The sequence below is a fragment of the Lissotriton helveticus genome, chromosome 10, assembly GCF_964261635.1.
Source record: "Lissotriton helveticus chromosome 10, aLisHel1.1, whole genome shotgun sequence".
In the NCBI taxonomy this organism is placed as follows: Eukaryota; Metazoa; Chordata; class Amphibia; order Caudata; family Salamandridae; genus Lissotriton; species Lissotriton helveticus.
Genome location: NC_136071.1, coordinates 734661244 through 734677192, shown reverse-complemented (window position 1 = coordinate 734677192; position 15949 = coordinate 734661244). Strand labels below are relative to the sequence as shown.

The 15949-nt window shown below is 43.0% G+C and overlaps 1 protein-coding gene across 2 annotated transcripts in view; it reads left to right on the top strand.

Annotated features, from left to right (window-relative positions):
- The first annotated feature begins 4540 nt into the window (after positions 1–4540).
- Positions 4541–15949, top strand: part of LARP4B (La ribonucleoprotein 4B) — a 639242-nt gene continuing 627833 nt past the window's right edge. The window contains exon 1 of one of the 2 annotated variants that reach the window (XM_078663295.1): positions 4541–4891. The gene's annotated coding sequence lies outside the window, so the exon portion shown is untranslated. The remainder of the gene's footprint in view (positions 4892–15949) is intronic. The other variant, XM_078663296.1, reaches the window with a different exon arrangement.

The following is a 15949-nucleotide window of genomic DNA, read 5'->3' as shown; positions in this document are numbered from 1 at the left end:
TGCTCATAGCATTACTTCGAATACGAACTGAAATAGAAATACCTTACATGTATCCCATATTTTGAAACAAATAGAGGACTTATGTAGTTGTTGCATGCCTACCAGTAGGTCTACCACCTACCTACTGTTGTTAGGATTAAGTTATATGGGGAATTTAGCTCTATACTGATGGAGCTATATCCTGTAAAGGTTATCAATAGCTAAATCAAATTTTATACTGTAGCAATAAAATACATTAAGTGCAATCCAGCCTCGTGGAATCCCTAACTGTAAAATTGGAACCTCATATCAACGGTCCAAATGAAAACAGGATAACAGCAAAAAGCAAAACCAAGCGTCTAACACCAGATTGGTAAAAAGACATTTTAAAGCCTGTGTCAAGAAACCACACATCTCTGCCCCCCTCCCACCCCTCCTATACCTCTGGAAACAGGTAGAGAAAATACAGTATAAAACAAACCAAGATACTAAAGTGCACTTGTGCCGTAGCTCCCTACAAATGTTTAAAAACTTACAGTTGCAATGTATCCCTACCCTACACTCTACTTCTTTTGAGTTATTTCTTAGGACTCAGGACTGAGTCTGAGTCCCTAAGATGGCTGCCACTACTTCCTGGTTGATGTGTTGGCAGCCAATCAGATCTCTTGATGAGATCGGTTGTGTCCGTGGCTTCTTCACAGCGTGAAATATAATTTTTTTTTAGCTTTAATTGCTCAAAAGTACTGAACGGATTTACACCACGTCACAAAAAGCACTCTTTCTAGACCAAGATCTAGCTTTCTGCCAAATATATTAAATCTGATCAGAGGTTTGGGCTGTAGCTTTGTGTAAAGTTCCTATGGAAAAATGAATGCTGAAAACGTGTTTTGGAACTCCAATTATTTCACAGCTCCTGCTTGACAGATCACCCTGAAACTTTTAATGTGCATTGTGGAGATTCATCAAACTGCACAAAGTTATTAGTAACACAAACAAAGCATTTCCTATGTAAACACAATTCTATCTACAAGTGCCACTGGGTAATATATATATAAATATATATATATTTCTGCAGTCTCCGTGTAGTGATTTCTGCCACTCAGCTTTAGTCTGCAAAGTACACATAGAGATAGTCACATATGTGTCAATTATAATTACGATTTTTGTATGAAAGAGGTACACTGTTGACAGAACCAAAGGAAATGGAAATTGTGATGTGTTGACAGGTGAGGGGAGACAGTGTGTGTGTGTGTGTGTGAGAGAGACAGAATGCTGAAGGGAAAATAACACAAGGAATTACAGGCAGAACAAATTGAAAATAAAGCGATGAAGTGGAAAAAGATGGCATAAGATATGCAAAGGATTTCTGAAAGATCTGGAAGAAAAGGGTTCAAGTGAGAGACAGAGAAAAGTAGTGTTCAGAACACGAGTGATTGAAACCCTGAAGACAGCTAACACTTCCACAGACTAGGCCTCGAATAATCATTAAAATGTTACAAGACTACAAGACCGGCAGGTCAAGTGACTTAAATAATCTACTTGACTACATTGTAATACTATTTACCCATAAATTGGTTTCAAATGATGTGATCTGGGCAAATATTTTAATTCACTGAGCCACTATTTTCTTCATTTTCACATATGACAGTACCTTCAAATATGCGAGTTCGGCATGTCTGCTGAACAAAAATACTATTCTGTTTAATTTAATAGACTAAACTTTTGCTCCATATAGAATACAAATCTAGCCACATATAGGATATACATGACCTCCGACTTGCCTCTTAGTTCATTAACAGCATTGTCATCGGGGTGGGGGCAGGCATGTTTCTCAAATCATGCTTGAAGCCTCTCACTTTTAATAAATATATAACTAAAGCATGAAATGGTAGCACATGGTCATTTGCAATCACCACATGCGGTTTCACTGATAATACTATATAGTGTACAAACAATAATGTTTGGAAATCTAACTTCTGTAAATATTTGTCATTTACACATCACCAAGTAAAGTGTTCTGATTTATTTTGCTCCTATTTAAATCTTTGTTTGCATCACATTTCTCACTTACAAAAAAAATGCTTCTGTAATTCCATATATATTTTGAAATATTTGTACTATTCATTTCCAACTATTTAAATGATGGGTTAGAAAAAAATGATAACTTACAGCCTTTTGTTTCAAAATTGTCAGACAGTTCACTTGACAAAAACCTCTAACTGTATGTAGCAAGAGAAAGAAAAATAAAAGAAATTTTCCAAGCGGCGATAAGTGAAGACAAACTGACATTTGACCTCCTTCCTTGAACAGACAGCAAATGTGTCAAGATAAAAACAAGATTCAAAGGAATCTTTATTGCTCATTCGCTTTCTTTTTTAAGTGTAGGCTTGTTCTTGTGCCATTTGTCTTAAGGCAATAACATTAGACTAAAGGAGGAGACCTGCCCATGGTGCTAGAGCTGATGACCTTGTAACTAGTATGCTTTTAATTCTCGCCTCAGCTCCACATCCTAATATCATGAGAAAATCAAGCAAACTTCTCTATGTGTAAATAATGTAACAGATTGTGGTGCGCATATAAAACGTAGACTAACAAAAGGGAGATCAAGGGATCGTGTTCACCGTAGGTGGACGGAGAGTACTCCTGTTCCCCTGGTAAAGGACTAGATAAACATACCTACAACTCTCCCTGCTACGGGAGGGGGAGAGTTGTAGGTATTTGGCCTCTTCCATCACGACAAAACTAATACGTTTCATTACGTGGTGATACCACTCCCTGCCCTCCGATGCAACTGATACTAGAATAGGAGTCTTTTGATTTTTACTACACATGCTCGCCCACTGTGGCTAGAGCTTTTCACCATTAGCGAGTTTTGCTAACTGGGTCACGAGGTATTAGGATTGGGTGCGCCTTTTAGGGGGCACAGACCGTCCACTTCCTTGTTTTTGGTCCTGACGAAAACATGGCATATTCTATCATAGGTTGAAACATGTAGACCAGTACACATACAGAGATACTTTTGGCCGTATCTACCCTTTTAGTATCTCGCCACCCCCCCTTTTTTTAATATTGTCCAGTTGCTTATAAATAAAATGTATCTTCCCATTAAGTTCAAACCAGGAAAATTTTTAACACTTTTTTTGCACTTACACTCACAACCTGCTCCACTGTATTTCAGGTGTTGTAGCACACCCTGGTGACGCTAGGCCGCCAGGGTGGACCCCGATGATGAAGCATGTCACCACTAGGCTGGTGAGCATGGGCGTCCGCAGGGGAGGGCAAGGGGGTGCGCTTGCCCCCCCCCCCCCCCGGATCGCCAGTCCCATTCCTTTTGGTCTGTAATGTTCAAGATTACAGCAGGCTGTTCCCCTGCAAGAAGCCCCAGGAGTTTAAATGTTTTCTCACTTGGGGCCTCTCGCCCTTCTCTTTGCACTCTAGAGGCTGCAGCAGCCCCTCCCCGACCTCGAGCAGACGACAGGCCCATTGTCATTCTCTCTGCTGCTGATCATCACATAAAGAATGACAATGGGCCGTCTGCATTAAACGTGCCTTGAAGGCCAGTTAGGAAGTTAAAAGGTCCCCCCCCCCCCCCCCCCCCCCGGAAGGCGAGTGATGAAGTTAAAAATGTGCCCCCCCCCCCCCGAAACATTTCTGCGGACGGAGGGGTTTTTAACAAAAGGATAAATTATTTCCTTTTGTCGGCGCATATAAAACGCTCTAATGTCCTCGGGTCGAATTAACACTATATAAAACCACTAAAAACAAAAAAACTCAAAGGCAAGGGCACTCAAAAGGTAGCCATGCCTAGTGAAGCACGTGTATGCCCCATTCCTCCTTTACATCCCATTTAAATCAGTTGAAATAAAGCACGATTACACGATTAAGTGAACATGTATGAGGTGAATTCATCGCGTATCAGACTTCGGAAAGAAGCCAAGAATCGCACTTAAACAATTTAATAAAGCCACATGATTCACACATGGACCCACACATGGGCCCAAAACAAGTTAAACGGGCAAATAAACCTATTGTGAAGCGCTCTGACACTTTTGGGATAAAAAAAAATATATAATAATAAGCTCCCCAAAGCAGTCTGAAGTCCTCAGCGCTTAGTTCTCAATGTTAAAAGGGGCGTGGCTGGAAAGGGAAATCCGGGAGAATCCGTCAGATCAGCGTACAGCGGAAAAGCATCGTCACTGCCGTTCCCACTACCCATTGGGTGAAGGCGTGGCGCCCGCATCCGTCTTCTGCCGTTCTTTACCCCGCCAGGTGTGTCTGAGTTGAGATCATCTATCTTGCTCGGAGCGCCAAAGTGGCATTTCGCTCTCAACCCCTCTGCCTTCCCACAGTGTGGCCGGCACCAAGACGTAGTAGCATAAGAGGAGGCTGCTGGATATCCACAACTTCCCCAACCCGAGGCCCTCCGTGTCGCACACCCCGAACTACAGCTCCTCCTCTCTCAAGTGACGTCACGACCGCCGTATCACCGAGCTTTCAGCCAATGGAAAGGTCGCGTCTGGCACGCGCAGCGTCTCGGGGCCCTTGACGACGGCCAATGGGGGCAGAGTTGGGGGGCAGAACTTCCGGTGGACTGCAGGAAGTTTGAGAGAGTGTGTGTTATCCTGAGGCCGGATAGCCGAATGGTGGTGGAGAGCGGCTACTGGCGGTGTCAGTGCGCGGGTGGCAGCTGTTCGTTTGGGCAGCGCTGGGTGACACTTCAAGCTGCTCAAACGCTCCCCCGTACCGCGCCATCCTTCCCTGTGTCGTTTTTGCTGCCCTGCTCCCCGCGTCCGTTGCGCTGTAGGCGGCGCCATTTGAAAGAGGCCAGTTCCATCCTCTTCCCCGCGGCTGTTGGCAGGGACGGCGCCCAGTACTGCGGCAGATAAGGCCGTGGACGGTTGTCTTAAAAGAGGTGAGAGGACGCTTGCTGCGGGCTTTGTAGAGGTGGTGTATTCCTTGCAGTAGAGATTGTATGCTGCTGTGGCGCAGGCTCTGCTTCCCCTTACGCTTAGAAGTGGGTTTCTCACCAAGGCCAGGAGGACAGTTAATGAGTTGTTTTGGGTATCGGCTGGTTTCGCTTTCATTTACTTAGATTCTGTTTGGCACAGGAACTTTGACAGCTCAATGGGTAAGGGATCGTATCGTTCACATTGTTTGTTGTTTATCCATTGAAAGAGTACGCCTGTCTCTGCAGAGCTTGAAAGTATGTACCTTGACAAGAGCAGTGGAGAAGCAGGACTGTTCGGGGGGGTGCGAGTCTTTTGTTGGACCAATCTGGGGGCGACAGACGCCCAAGAGTCCAGATCAGAAGCTCCTATTAGTTTCGGGAACAGAAATTGGAAGAGTGGATTGCTCTGGGGCGCTTTAATAAATGTCAACCAGTAACATGCTTTATTTGTAACGATTGGGTGCTGTTTAGGCACCAGGAAAAAAGGTGGTCTGAACGGTGACTAGTGGTATTTTGTCAGCAGAAGGGCAGAACCAGTACAACCCAAAAGATATGCCTAATGTTCAGAGAACTGTCGGCTCATGGGAGGAGACCTATCCAGTGCTATAGGCAGCTCCCCTCCGTATCGATTGTATTGCGCTTTTTTGTAATGCTGTCAGCGCTTAATTTGTACTTTCATAGTGATTCCATCTTCCCATCCGAAACTCGCTGGCCAGCCATCTGTCCGGATTTATGATTCCTTATTCTTTTTGTTTCATTGGATTTGCTGTCTCACACCCTTAATAGTTGTTAAGAGGATTTATTTCTAGTTTTAATGTGCAAATCAAATGTTAGTATACAATGAGTGCGGGTGCCTAGTGTCACTCCTTTTCCAGGCAGGACAGCCATGCCATGAATTTGAAAACCGGAAGCATGAGCCAGTGTAGACCTTTTGTGTGGAAGTAATTTGTTTACCTGCCTCCATTTGGTAATTAGTGATTGGTTTACTGTTTTGTTATTGTTTGTTTTTTATTTTTTTATTGTATTTTTTATAAAGGCTGGGGGTGGTGTGTATCATCACCATTTGAGAAATAGTAGCATCTATTATGTTTAGCTTTTAGAAGCGTCCTTGGGGCATTATGAAGCGCTATATAAGGTAGAGGTTCATCCATGCTACCTTTCTTTTTGGCATTGCCTTTATAATCCTCATTTTTTTAAGACTGGATATTATTGTTGTAAATTGAGTACTATAAACGATGTTTAGCTATTGATCATCTCGCTTGCCATTTTCCCCAAATCAGATTTTTCATAACACACATGTAAATACCTAATAAGTCAACGGTACAACCATTTACAATTATATTTTTGTAGTTGTGAAATCCCATTTTCTGCATTTCTGTGCGATGAAAAAAATATTTTAATAGGATAAAAACAAATCAGAATACTTTACTTTGTGATGTGCAAGTAATGTTTTCTAAAACCCAATCTTCAGAGTATTACTATTAATACACTTATGCCCTCTGGTGAGTTAAGTCAAGTCCTGGGCCATTTAACCTTTCAATTAAAAAAATTAAGGGTTAAATGTGCCTGTCTGAAGAATAAAAGATGTGCAGGGAATGAAAAAGGTATTGCCCTGTGGAACCATCCCTGCAAAGGCGATCATCTAGAGGGTTCTGAATGTTCAGAAACTCTTTTGTCATGTAGTGAGGCATAGATAAGGAAAGACCTCCAGAATTCATCACAGCAGATTAAGATCCCAATTCCTCCATTGGAATGGGCAGTTGATGAAATTGGGAACTGTATTTCTATCATGGAGGCGTGCTTGTGCCCTGAATACATGAGTGAAAACAGTCTGTTTTTTTGCAAACACAAGGAAAAGCTCACCAAAGATGCCAGAAATCTGAAAAATTTGCAGTGCCATCCATATCCAATTTGGAGAACAAGGTGGGGACATCTAGAAAGGACAAGTTGAGGAAAAAAATTACACTTAATTATGAACACTGAGTATTGTGGCTCTACTGCTACGGGACTGATTAATTGCTGCTCGCCATTTTGAGGTTAGAGTGATGGTGAAGCCCCACTATTGTTTTTCTTAAACACACACACACACACACTTCATGTTGGTTTTTAATACCTTAGTGACCTCCTCCATTCTTTGTTAGATCTGCACCTCTATCGTTCTTCTGAGAGATGCGCTTCGAAATATCAGCGTTTTTTCTGAGGAGAAATCCAGAGTTAGGATTAAAATCTGAAACCAGTTCTGAGTCTTTCTTGTATCTGTCCTTGCATGCAATTGTGTTACAAATTTTGAGTTATGTTGACTATTACCTGCTATAATTGTTACATGATCATTAATATTTAAAACAGAGGGATCTTTAGATAGAGTGGTTCTTATCTTGAATCTCAATTCAAAACATACTGTTTATTTAGACCATTTGGTCCTTGAACCACAACTCATACATTGTCATTTTAAAAAGGTTTACACGTTATAAAATCTTATTCCTAACTTCAAAATCATATTATCCTAAAAAACCTAATTCCTAACAATTTTAAAAAACAGTAATATTTCATTTTAAATTGCGATACGCTTTTCTGCACTTAAGCCTCTAATGAAGTAGGGAATTTATATAGACCCTGCATATATTTCCCAATGGCTATCGCGATATCTAGATTTTCCATATCCGTTTACTAACAACTAGCAGCCCGTCCTGACGTTGTCCGGGTATGAAATAGAATGTGTGTAATAGGCAAAGGAAATGTATTTTAAAATCTCGCGGTAGAGAAATTTTTTAGCATGAAGTGTCACAATAGTTAGGCATATGTGTGCAGATACTGTGTGTACCTCGGAGTAAGAAGTATTAGCAGATGTCTCTAGTGTGTATGTACTCCACTTCCATAGGTAAGCGTGTGTGAAAGTGCATTCAGTTGTAAATTTCGTGTCCCCGCAGGCACGCTGAATCGCGCCATCCCCGCTTGAGGCCCGACTCCAGTTTTGTTTGATGTTGTGCTTGTGGTGTAAAGTCGTTGATGCAGAGAGTTGAGTGGGTGACAGCGCGCGCTGGAGACGCTGCACGTGTGGGGAAAGTGCAGTCAGTTCAAAGGTTATTCAAAGGTTAGTGTCCCAGCAGGCGCGCTTAGTCGCGTTATCCGCCGCCTGAGCCCGGCTCCAGCCCTGGTTGATGTTGTGCGCCTGGTGTCAATTCGTTTATGCAGAGAGTTGAGTGTGTGACAGCGCGCAGGAGACGCTGCAGTTAGTGTCCCCGCAGGCACGGTCCTTTATGCAGAGTTGACTGTCTGACAGCGCGCAGGATACTGTGCAGTTATTGTCCCCGCAGGCACGATCAGTCGCGTCTGCCCCCGCCTAAGCCCCGGCAATTGCCGCGCCCATTGGCCACGCCCCTTGCTCCCGCGTAATTGCTGCACCCATTGCCATTGGACACGCCCCCGGCCCAACGCACACCTTTGTTTTCCACTCGCCCTCAAAGCACGCTTTTTTTAGGGGGGGGGGATGTGCCGCGCGATTGTTGCCGGTTGTCGCGCCCATTGGCCACACCCCTTGCTGTCGCAGAATTGCCACGCCCATTGGCCTTGTTCACGCCCCCAGCACAACGCACACGTTTAAGGAACGCTTTTTTTTCGTCGTCATGCCGCGCTCACGCCTACACCCACAAGGGACTACTTTGCTGGTAAGGTTCTTTTACCTTTCAAATGTATATGGTGGGCATCTGTATAGCCTATGTCCTTCTGCTACAACTGCCCTTTCCAATGCTGTATTGGGTGTTGTGATTGGTGCTGTGGTTCCTGAGATTACCCGCCTCAAAGGTTTGGGCTCTCTCTTTATAATATAAGTATAGATATAGATGAGGTAACCCAGTATCCCTCAGAACCTGGGCAGTCATAAACAAAAATACAATTGGTTCTGTCCGTGGGTATTATTTTTTCAAGAAATTGGACTGGTCAAGAGTCTATTCATAGAAAGACCAATTAATCATAATAAACACAAACCATATGGGGTATTCTAAGAGCTTTTATAAATTGCATCATTCATAAATACCCTAGTTAAATTTGCAAGGCTGTCAAAAACACATAGGGAAAAGTAGCATGTTACAAGGTGACGTTTGCTGCTCAGTGATGGTCCAAGGGATATATTGTCAAAGACAATATATCCCTTGGGCCAGTCAAAAGATTCTGCGATGAGACTTATTCATTCAGTCCGCAGAGTTACTTGAAATATTTGCTTCTCTGGCCATCTCTTCCCTCCCTCCCCCCCCCCCCCCCCCCCCCATCACTTTTGTATATATTACACCATCACTATGACTTGAAGAAATAATACGCACCCAACAGAACCAATTAGATTTTCTATATCAGCAAGAAGCTCCCATGCTTGCAAGCGCGCCTTTACATCATACTTTAAAAAGATCGGGCGAAGAAATAATTTACGTAAATGTAAACATTTTCGACAATCAAATAAAATGTGTAGAATGTTAAATTTCATCCCCATCCTACACATGCGTTACCATCAGGCTGCATTAGGCCGGATTTTATTGCACTATTTGTTACATCCGGGTTAATACCAATTATTAGCCTAAGGACTTCCATTCTTAACCATCGATTTGGTAATATGTCTAGGTAAGGATAGCTTATGACTTTCTCCCAGCTATTGCTCATAAATTTTACAAAGTCTTTCTTAATCAAATACTCCCGGTCTATTGCTCTACACAATTCTTTTCCCTACATTTTAAGTACACTCTTTATTACATTGATTTGTAATGTCTTCGGATCTATTTTCACCTTCAGGTGGTCACAAATGGACTGAAGTTTACTTCTTGTGGTTTTAGCCCATTTTAGCTCCCTAACTTGAATTTCTTTCATACACCATTGAGATACCTCAGTGACCTCCCCAAGACCCAAACGATTCCAAAATCGAAGTAAACTTTGTTGTACCTGAACATTCCACGCAGTCAGGCCCAATTCCAGTCTAATTGTCTGGATCATTGCAGAGCTTGGGAGGGACAATAAAGATTTTTAACATTTCCCTTCCTCTTTATCCCAGGAGCTTTTACCATCAATACAAAAAATGTCCGTATTGGAGTTGCGGGGGAATCATTGCTTTGAAGGCCGTCAATAGGGGTTTATGGGACATATCTCCATAACTGCGGTTAAATCTATTCAGCCCACATACCGCCAGTTGTGCTTTTATTTTCTGTTCCTCAAGGTGCATACCCCACTTCAAAGGATTAGTAAACCATATTCCAAGATATTTGTATTCATTTACAATTTCTAGTTTGGTTTGGCCCCAGTACCAATTGCACTTCGTATTCCTCTTCCCGAAGCACAGAGTTTTTGTTTGTCCATGTTAACTGTTAAACGTTTTGCTGTACAGTTTATGCTGAAAGTATTCAGCTTTCTTTGTAGACCCACCTCGGTTTGGTCCAATATTACTAGATTGTTGGCATACAGCAAACAGGACACATGCCTACCATTTACTTTTGGGCTTGCGCCTCTAGCAGACCCCAAAGTAAGGGGCAGGCCTGCTAGGAATATGGCAAAAAGGAGCGGAGCCAAAACACAACCTTACCTAAGCCCATTATTTATCGCTATTTCAGGTGTTAGGCCGCCAGATGTGACTTTAATTACTTGTGCCCAATTATGATGATGTAGCCCCTGGATTACCATCAGAAGGTCAGCTGGAAACTCATAGTTTCTCATGGTCTCCCACAAACACTCCCTATCCACCAAGTCACATGCTGCGCGAAAGTCCACAAAACAGCAATCCAACTTGCCCTGCAGCTCCATGGACTTCCGTGCCACAGCACACAAGGCTACGCAGTGGTCAATAGTAGAGTGACCTTCCGTGAAGCCTCCCTGTTCTATTGGGACTATCGACCGCCGCTCCACCCACTCCTTTAATCTACCAAGGATTATTTTTGAGAATACCTTTTCACCAATGTCCAGCAAGGTAATTAACCTGTAGTTCATTGGATCCTTCTTATCTCCCTTTTTATCTAATGGTCTAATTATTGACCCTCTCCAGGATTTAGGGATACAACCTGAGTCTAAAATGGCCATGAACATGTGTGATAGGAAACTTGCCCACCAATCTATTTGAGTTTTAATTAGGATGGCGGGAAGGTTATCTGGTCCTGCTGCACGAGATAAATTCAGCTTCTTGGTTGTTTCTTTTACTTTCTCTATATTAAAAGCTGGTTTTAACGCTTCTACGGAGACTGTCCAAATAGATTTTTCCTTATTTATTTCCAGGTTCCTATTTGCTTTGTATAAATTACCCAAGTAGTTTACCCAAGCCGCCTCTTCCACAACACAGCTCATATTTCCAGGTGTCCTTCCAGCGCCCTCTTGTATCAACCTCCAGAACCCTTTTATATTTTTAGTTTCTATTGTTTGTAGTAGGTTTCCCCCAACACTTTTCTTTAAAAATCCTTTTCTGCTTTCTTACTAAGGATTTATATTCTTTCTTCAAATTGAGCAGGATCTCTAAGTTTTCAACTTCATAACTTATCCTCTGACTCTGCTCTATTTTCCGAATGGCCCTTTTTTTATTCCTGCAGGCAAGATTAAACCACCTGGGTTGCCTTCCTTGACTATGTTGTTCTTTTACCTTTGCCTGTTTCTTATCGTTTATATGCACTCTGAGGCATTGTACCGCCTGTCTTGTTTTGTCCACGTACCATATTACCTGCTGTCTTGTATCTGATTAATTTACTTTTTTTTCTATAGCCCTTTTAGCCAAGGCGTTCCCCAATTGTTCTCCTGTTATTTTATAGTAGTTTCATTGTATTTTAGCTTTTTTTCATGAATATATAGTTTTCTTTTCAAATAGTTACTTAAAATATTTGACTATAACCCAGAAGTATCTCGCATATCAATTGTTAACATTTCTCACTCATTCTGTTGACCAAATCTTCTGACATGCACACAAATCAAGTCTATGAATATCCTCATCCATGATAATCTCCAGCCTACAACAATCATCTCCCTCTGCTCTTTCATTCATCTAGAGCAATGATTCTTAACTTAGGGTTCGCAAGGTCCACTCAAGTGGTCTGCAACTGTTTCGCCTAATTAAATATTACAATTAGTAAAGTATATACAATTTTTAAAAAGCACATTTATAAACTTTCTATATTTGATTGCGAATTAAACAAAATATTTCAAAATGTAAGCATTTTTTGTGTGTACTTGATTTTCTATTTTTATGTATTGTTTTGAGGTTCAAATCATATAAATTGCTTAGGCCAGGGGTCCTCTACTTCCAATAATGAGTCTGTGGGGGAGGAGTGGGGGGTCTCCGTATTCAAGTAGTGATTCAGTGGGGGTCCATAATATGTTATCGCCCTACACAAACCACCCAATCTCAACATCCTTTGCGGAGTCGTTCACCTGGCCGAGGGGTCAATTCTCGATCCTCAACCTCTCTGTGACACGGAGCACAGTGTTGAAAGACAAAAACTACCCCATATGTATATCATTTGTCTGCATTTAGTTCCTGAAATGCACAACGTAACTCCCCCCCCCCCCCAACCCAATTAGACCCCCGAAAGTAGTCACTCCAGCTGCATCCTAAACATTAGTTTGCACATTGAAATATATTTTATCTCTAATCTCTCCTTGTACTAATTGAAACGGTCTTGTGCAGATGTTATTGTCATGTACCTCTTTGTAATACTTGGTCTGCCTCTTCAATGTTCATTTTAAGATTTCCTATTTTTCCACTGTTCTTCTATCTGGTAAAATAGTGTGTAGGTGCACCTCAAATAAACGCTTTTCTTTTGCCCCAGAATAGAAATTTTAGCTGTTTCCACATTTTTGCCAATCAGTAGTTTGATTTCATTTGATACCCATTTAAGGGATGTATCTGCACTAGACCGTTATCTGTTTATCTTTTTCTGTTGCTCTTGAATTTTAATCAATAACATCAAAGTCCAGTATATGGCATATGCAGATGACTTAGTTTTTCTTTCCATCACACAGATCAACCTACAAGCCCAATAGACCAGTGTGCACGCCCTCAATACTGACAACATGCAGTTTTATATCGGCAAAACAAAGGTTATATCGTTTAGATGTCAAAAGAAATCTATCTGAACTATAGGGCCTAACGAAATTAAGCATGTAGCAAATTATACATACCTAAGTGCCCTAATAAATAAATTAAACTGGAAGTCTCATCTGTCTTACTTGCGGCACAAAGTTTATGTAATTGTGAGATCAATAAAAAGATTTGCATTAAAATATGGAGAGGGACTATGGGACTAACATTAAACTGCCAATGCTAAATCCAAGGCATGATTTATGATTCAGTGTGCTGGACCTAAGACATAATAAAAAAAAGTTTATTTTATATTGGTTTTTGACTGGCATCAGAAAATAATTTCACAGAGGTGAAAATCATTTTTACGTTTTAGACTTTTTCTATTGTCTGCCAAGTTGGCAGACTATGGGAAAACTCCCCTTAGTCACCCGTGTGTCTGCTTTGTAATATGGAGCATGAAAGTTATGAATATATTTTTGTCAATGCCCACACTGCTGAATCTTCGCGGGAAATACCCCAAACTGCTTTTTTTTGCACTCCAGGTTCAAGCACGATAGTGTATAAAATTCTATTTATTTTAGGGGAATTCTACTTATTTTAGGGGCACTACATCAAAATACGTGGGGCACCTAACAAAATAATAGACTTTAGTAATTAGGTGATGTGAAAGCACACCCCGGGGAGATAAATAGTGCTAAAAGTTCTATTTCTTTTTCAACAATGTAGGTATGTATTTATTTTTTGTATTGTATATGGCTTTTAGGAAACAAACAAAACAATTACTTACCTACGTGGTATTGGGAGAATACGAATCAAGGATTTGGAAGGACCTCACTCATTTAAATTATTCCTTCTGGGATGCACAAGTTAGTGTAGTCGAGAGAGAGAGGGAAAAAGAAATACGACCATTAATGAAATGGCACAAAACCCTTTTGGTGCGTTTAGATCCCTACAAATCTTGATGTGCAATACACAAAGCAGCTTTGTTTTTAAAAAATTTTTTTTTAAAACCTTTATTGTACAGAAGGCGTGCACAGATACGGGCCTACAACCCACCGGGCCGGCCACCACAATAAAGAAACATACGAGGCAATACAGGAGAGACAACAGGATTTCTAAATAGCTCATATGAAAGGCAAAGGCAACAAGTCTTTGAGTCGCCATCACGGACAGGATAAACGTAGGTTAATTTTATAATAGAAAAAAGGGTGTCACAGGATAATGTCAATCTGTAAAGTCCAGAGGGCCGTGGTGGGCCGTGAGCAAGCCGAAGTCTCGAATACAGGAAAAGACCAACAGAACAATACATTTTGGCAAAGGCAGAACGTGAGTCCCCCATCAAGAACAATCACAATCGCTGCTCAGCACCCACCCACCACTATCAGGGCACATAATAATAAAACAGCAAAAAATACGTTTACAAAACTAAAAGCCCTCCGTTACAACAACCCAAGGGAGGAAAAGAAAATGGGGTGGGGAAAAGGAAAAAAGGGGAGGAAGAGGACATCAAAAAAAGGGGAGGGGGAAAGTGAGGGCGCAGCGTCAGTGCACGCCCCCCACGGCTAACAAAGCACCCAATACTAATTCGGCACATGTAACTAGTGGCAACAGGAGAAATGAATGCGTAGTAAACCGTGACAGCAGACATACCAAAAGGGCCATGCCAGCACAAACACCCCGGGGGGCTACGCGCTGACACCGCGCCACGAAATTAGGGGATACATAAGAGCCATAGAACCAAAAAGAGGAACAGGGAAAGATACAATAAACAGACCCCCCCCACCACCCCGCACAGCCCACCCTGCACCCCTGCAGAAGGCTATGGCCTACCCCCCAGCAGCGTGCCTGTCGCCCTAATGAGAACCCGAAATATAGAGAAATATAAGAAAGAAAGAATCACTTAGATTAAAAAGGGGGGGAAGGGGAAACAGGGAAAAAACAGCGGGAGAGGAGCCACATAATCAAAACCCCTTCAGCTCCCACCCCCCCGCCCGAAAATACTCAGAGCCCACGGGAAGATAATAAACACACGGATAAGCTCCAGGAACGTAAAGACGTATCAAACATAATCATACAATTATGAACGGATCACCCAACCATACCACAAAATAACAGTCCATAGAGGCAAGATCAGCTCAACCCTGTCCTCGTTTTTCGCAAACTGTAATCGTCCAGCGCACCAGGAACCAGATCACATAAAACAGGAGGTGAATAACAGGGAGTCGAATCAAAAATACACTCAAGTTGTAGCGATCGTGACCCGGATGATCCAGAAAGTACAGTAACCACTTCAGGCAAAGCAGGCAAAGTTCCGATGAGAATACGGAGAAAGCCGGTCCAGCGGCACCGTCACAGGATCTTCGTACGGCCATGTGAGGCAAAAGAGGAAAAGGAGACCCATCGAGGTCGGACCAGAAGGGATCCAGCCGGGGAACCTCCGGAGCAGAAGGAGGCACAGGACGAATAAGGGCAGCGGACCCCCGCACATCCACACCATCAGCAGCCTCCAGGTCCACGACCCCAAGGAAAGTTCCAGCAGCACACAACAGAGATGAAGCCGCACAAACCGAGGGGGGTCCGGCAGGCCCAACAAAGGGACCCCCCTCCAGGATAGGGGTCGGTGCGGTCATGGGTGCCCCCCAGGAGCGCAGGGCGGCGAGGATGTCGCGGAGCGTAGGCTCACCTTTACAGTATTCAGCAAACGTGCCGCGCGGCGGACTCGCATCGCCGGTCCCCGCAAGGCCGAGAATCATGGGGCCGGCCGCCATCTTAGAAGCCCGGCGGGGCCGCTGCAAACACCGACCCCCGCCCGGATATCAGCGGGGCAAAACAGGACACCGGCAACCACCAGCGGAAGTGCCACCAGGGCAGGAAGGGGAGCCACCAGAAGAAGGCGATGCGCCGGCACCCCACACGCCGCCGGCACCGTTCTCCGAGTCCGGGCGGAGGAACTCAAAATGGCCGGGCCGGAGAACAAAGGGGAGACGAGC